This window comes from Hipposideros armiger, unplaced genomic scaffold (genome assembly GCF_001890085.2).
Source record: "Hipposideros armiger isolate ML-2016 unplaced genomic scaffold, ASM189008v1 scaffold_219, whole genome shotgun sequence".
NCBI lineage: Eukaryota > Metazoa > Chordata > Mammalia > Chiroptera > Hipposideridae > Hipposideros > Hipposideros armiger.
In genome coordinates, this window is record NW_017731569.1 from 1,021,003 (window position 1) to 1,027,002 (window position 6,000).

Genomic DNA, 6,000 nt, shown 5'->3' on the forward strand with positions numbered 1-6,000 from the left:
GTAAACATGTTTACTGAATACATGATTAAAACAAGGAGATGGGGAGAAAGGGTCTAAGATAACTGCATCCGTCCATTGGCTAGTGAACTATTGCCAAGTCCAGAAAGTAGAGTGATAGTAATAACAAACAGACAAACAAAAAACTCATATCTGTGCATGTTTATTCATAGCTGTGATAATTGGAGATCTTCATAACTGGCCGTGCATTTGTTTTTTTCAGTTACCTATTCCACAATATAGTATCTATCCTCTTGTGTTTAGTTTTATTTTAAGGTTCCTCTTACAATGTGATTGTGTAAAGTATTTAGAACCAGGAAAAATCTACTTGTAAACTGGGTTTTCCCAGATAAGAAATGATTGTCCTCAATAGCACAGCATGTACTCTAACTTAGGGTAGGGACAGAGTGAAAGATGTGAAAGGAAACAGCTGAAGAAATAATAGCCAATTAGGAACAACTGCATAAATACCTATGGGCCTGACAGATACTCAAAAGTTTCTTGATAAGGGAATGAATGAATGAAATGAAAGCATTAATTGTATTCAATTCAACAAGAATTTTATTAAGAATTTAAGCATCAAGGAAAAGAATTATTATATGGAGGAAAAATTAGAAAAGTGTAGCAAATCATTCGTCTCTCAGATCTGAGATGTATTTTTTTTTTAATTAAAAGTTATTGGGGTGACAATAGTTAGCAAAATTACATAGGTTTCAAGTGTACAATTCTATTATACATCATCTATATATCACATTGTGTGTTCACCACCAAGAGTCAGTTCTCCTTTCATCACCATATATTTGACCCCATTTATCCTCATCTACCACCTCCTCCCCCCTTATCCTCTGGTAACCATTAAACTATTGTCTATGTCTATGAGTTTTTGTTTCTTCATTTGTTTGTCTTGTTCCTTTGTTGTTTTTAGTTTTATATACCACATATCAGTGAAATCATATAGTTCTCGACTTTTTCTGTGTGGCTTACTTCGCTTAGCATAATAATCTCAAGATTCATTCATTTTGTCACAAATGGTATTATTTCATCTTTTCTTATGGCAGAATAGTATTCCATAGTATATATGTACCACATCTTCTTTATCCAATCACCTATTGAAGGACACTTTGGTTGTTTCCATGTCTTGACCATTGTAAATAAAGCTGCAATGAATGTCAGAGCACATATATCATTACCAATAAATTCTTTCTGAATTGTTGGGTAGATACCTAGGAGAGGGATTGCTGGGTCATATGGTAATTCTATTCTTAGGTTTTTGAGGAACTTCCCACTGCCTTCCATAGCAGCTGCACCAGTTTGCATTCCCACCAACAGTGTATGAGGGTTCCTTTTTTTCCACAGCCTCTCTAACACTTGTTATTATTTGTCTTGTTGATGAGCTGTATTTTAATAACAGTAAGCAAGCTATCATTCACATACCATCTCTGCTACACTGCCTGTTACCCCCATCCCCAATTAGGGCCATCCAGCATCAAAGCAAAAGGTAAAGATATCATGGAAACCCTCTCCCAAATAACAAAATGACTTGAGTATTCATGCCTAAAGAGCAAAGCTATGTTCTCATGATAGAAGTTTCCCTAAATCATTGTAAAGTCTTTGTGTGTGTGTGTGTGTGTGTGTGTGTGTGTGTGTGTGTAAATAATATATATTGCTATTGTTTGGCAAATGTCTCTTTTCCTCTCCCCCATCAGATCATAGGCTAGTTAAGGTGATCTAGTTGAAGAAGCTTGCCCAAATTGCCTTGGTTTTCTATGTATCTAGTAAGCACATAGCTGTAAATAGGTGGATTTTTCTCAATGAGACCATATACCTTCCTAATTAGAAAACAAACATTAATATGTAATGTTTTTTTCATTTTTTACTGTAACTCAGACTTTAGTTTATATTTAACTTTAAACAACATAATTTCTATTAGCATGTCAAATATATGTGTGTGTATGTGTGTATACACACACATATAGATGGGCATATGAGTATATATGTTGTTATAAATATTTATATATGGCTATGTAAAAAGCACTTTACAGAAAGCAGTTGCTTTTCTTTGAATCTAAATCAGAATCACTTCGATTTTGTAAACATCAGTGTATGACAATGTTTCTAACCCTTTCAAGTATAATATTAATACTTATGATGTTAATATATTTCCTATTATACACACTCCCTTCATGTGACAGTAGTTTTGCTTCTCATATCCATGGATTGAGACCACACATAACTATGTGAAGCTGCCATGAATTCAATGTTGTTGTTGTTGTTTTTAAAACTGTTTTCTCATTCTTTGTATTCATTTATATATTTTTTGAAATAAAACTTAATTTAGACATTCACTTAATACTAACTATATTAGTTATATATTTCTACATAATAAATTACTCCAAAGTTTAGTAGCCTATAATATCAAACATTTATTATAGTGCATAATCTCTGAGGTCAAGAGCCCAGGACTGATGTAGCTGGGTAGTTCTTGTTCAGAGAGTCTCGCCAGACTGCAGTCAAGCTGTTGACTAGAGATTTAATCATCTGAAGCTTGACCAAATCTGCAGAATCTACTGCCAAGCTCATGCTCATGGCTGTTAATAGGCCTCAGGTCCTTGTTGGCTGTTGGTCAGAGGCCTCAGTTTCTCTATAGGAATTCCATCGTAGCATCTCCATAGGGATGCTCGTAACATGGCAGCTGGCTTTTCTCAGACCAAGTGACAAGAGGGAGAGAGAGAGCAGAGTGTGTGGAGAAGAGGAAGAAGAGGAGAGGAGAGGACAAGTGAGGGGAGTGGAAAGGAGGGGAGGGGAGGAGAGGGAAGATGTAGAGTCTTTTATAATCTAATCTTGGGAATCACATACTATGATTTCTGTCATATTCTATTGGTAACATAGGTCAGCGCTGGTACAATGTAGAAAAGGCCTGCAAACAGATTTAAAACCAGGAGACAGAAATCATGGTGGGAGGAGGGGCTGCCACAGTAACTAACTGCATACTAATTAAAATATATTCTAAACAATTCTTACTTCTACAGCTAAAAAATGAGAGTCCTTCATAAGCTTTCTACACACTTTGCAACCCCAACGTAAGTATTATAAATGATTTGGTATATATGATTTTAGATTTTTCTTTATGTTTTTACATATACATGTGTGTGTGCATGCTTCTGTGTGTATATAATTCATAGAAATATTCTGGAGCTATACATTTTGTTCTGAAGCATGCTCTTCCACATAACAATCCATTGTGAACATCTTTCCATATAGATCTACTTTACTCAATAACCAGTGACTAGTATTCCATATTATGGATGTAATAAAATTATGTTTTAACCAAGTTTTAATGGTTACATGAAGGTTGCTTCTAATTTTTCTCCATTGCAGTTTACTTCAATAAATTTGTATTATATTAATCACAATAGCATCTACATACATTTGAAATAGAAAATTAGCAAATTCAAGTAATTTCTTTTCCAAAAGAAAAAAGACTAGAACCTCATAAGGAGATTTTTCATTTAAGTTTTTGAGACATTAACCTATATTTTACCTCAAACTCTGACACACACCTAAGCATATTTGTCCAAAGACTATCAGGTCTGTATGCATGCACATAGCCCCTGATCTCAAAGAACCTACAATCTTTGGAAGTGATGGTGGTCAAGATGGTGAAGGTGATGCTGATGATAATGGTGGTGATGGTGGTGATGGTGGTGGCAGTGGTATCAGGAGTAGAGGGAATTATAGAGTGCATAGAGGCAGACAAGCAAATAAGCAAATTCAATACAATATAATAATTATTCCTCTGATAAAAAAGCACTTAGAAGACCTAATCTAATTGGGGGCTTAGGGAAATCTTTCCCCTAAAAATTTTATATTAGCAAAGACGTAAGGGATGTAGGTTAGCCAGGTTATAGGAGTCATCCACAATTAATTTAAAAACTGATTTCTATTGCCAATCCTCTTATTTATCAATCCATACACACACACACACACACACACACACACACACACACACTCATTTTCTTTTAATCGCCTAATGTTTCACAGAGATAAATACCTCCTCTCTTCCCCCAGAAAAGAGATATGCTGATGACTACCATCTTTAAATTTAGGTAATTTATTCATTTACAATATTAACTGAAAGCCTGCACAATAAATATGGTGATAATTAAGAAAGAAAAAGTACGTGCTCTTGTAGGTTTATATTCTAGTGGAGTGAGATAGACAAACAATCAAATAGAAAGGTGCATAATTTTTCAGAATAAGAGTGGGTAAGTGGTTTTATTTTAGATAGGTAGCTAGTGCAGTTCTTACTCATGATTTTTCATAACTATTTTGATTACTATACTACTTACTGAAAGATGCTATACTAAAATAATTTCTAAAAAGAGGAGATTTTTAGATATTTTTTTTGAACAGAAGGAAAGATAGGGCTATAGTTGAGCCTCAAAAAAGCTGGACAAAGGGACTCAAAGTCGAAAGAGCTCTTTCTCACCACTCTTGGCTAGTTGATTGCATCATCTTAATTGTGCACTGACCCCTGCGATTTTATAGAGGCCACCAAGATCTTCTACGAAAATTTTTTTCCCTGCTCTACTGTAAAAGAAACAACAAAACTATAAGAAAGACATTGATAGGATAGCTTAGGCCTTGTATCTCCCACCAATCAGCTATGGCCACCAAGCCTGGCTCATGTGGCACAAAAAATGGCCTCTTAGGGGATCCAAGCCTGCATGGTCAATGCAGTTGCCAGAGAAGAAGAAATATGTATGCATAAGGAAGCTTCTTGAAGAGTATCAATTATAAGCAGGTTAATTAGAAGTTTTATTTTTTTTAATGTGACTTATTATATGAAATTTGAGAAATTCCTCAACAATGTGAGGAAAGTCAGACTGCGGGGGACATGAATTTAAATATAAACTCTAATAAAACTGAACCACTTCATGAATGTCCTTACAATACTTAAAGTTTCATTTCCAATTATGTACATAAGTGTTTTCGATGTTGTATTAAAAATAGAAGTCTGGCTTTATAGAATGGCTTTAGGAAAACAGGCTGGAATTATCTTAATCAACAACATTACCATGACATTGGGCAGCAACTATTTAGATGCTGCTTTTCAAAAACAGCATCTGGAGATGCTGTTTGAATTTCTGTTCCTGTTTGGCTTCCAAAAATCATTATTGTGCTGCTAAATATAGGCCTATGTATAACACACATTTAGAATTTGAGTCTTTACCTTATAAGGTAAAAGTAGGTGTGGAAGTGTCATAAAATAGATAGTGCGAGAAATTCCATTGGCACCGATAACAAGACCCAGCTGTGCGGGTTAAACTCAAAGACCAAAGTGTAGGCACTGCATCTGTTTAGCACTGCATATTTCTAAACATCTCAGAATTGCTAAAAGTCCTATTTCTGCACATAACAAATGAATCAATAATAAATGCTGGATTTAAAATTAGCTCTTTGTATGTACTTTTGAAAAGTTAACAAGTAACAAACTATGAAAATTTCTGAAATGATTTTGGTCTGTGCTGATGTGGATGCTTTATGTCCAGGAAGTTTCTACCTGAAACCATCTCTCTATCACAGCACTATTGTCTTCCTGAGAACAAACATCCAAAGAGTGAAGAAATCATTTATGCTAATTTGTGGTACCATGTTACAGATGTTTAATAATATTAAATATAAAATTAAAAAGAAGTATTCTGAAGTAAAATTTGAAACTCATACCATTGTGGTCCTGTTATCTATTGGGTTGTCAAAGAAGTCATGACATATTTTTTCTGTTTTTCGTTACAAAAATGTGTCATGACTTTTCTGACAACCCAATATACACTGCTCTCCAAAAGTAGTTTACTGGAATCACACTTCACGCATGAATACTGGTGATTGTACAGACTTAGCTATCCATCAATTCATAAATGCATCAAGTCTATTAGAAGCAAGCCCTTGCTAAAGAGACCCCATCATGCAGTCTAACAAGTATACCCACCTTAATATTTACCT

At 34.7% G+C, this 6,000-nt stretch overlaps 1 long non-coding RNA gene across 1 annotated transcript in view; it reads left to right on the plus strand.

Annotated features, from left to right (window-relative positions):
• Nucleotides 1–6,000, plus strand: part of LOC109389070 (uncharacterized) — a 73,564-nt gene that overhangs the window by 62,210 nt on the left and 5,354 nt on the right. Inside the window, exon 3 of the long non-coding RNA XR_002125341.1 lies at nt 3,027–3,077. This is a non-coding gene — a long non-coding RNA (uncharacterized LOC109389070). The remainder of the gene's footprint in view (nt 1–3,026; nt 3,078–6,000) is intronic.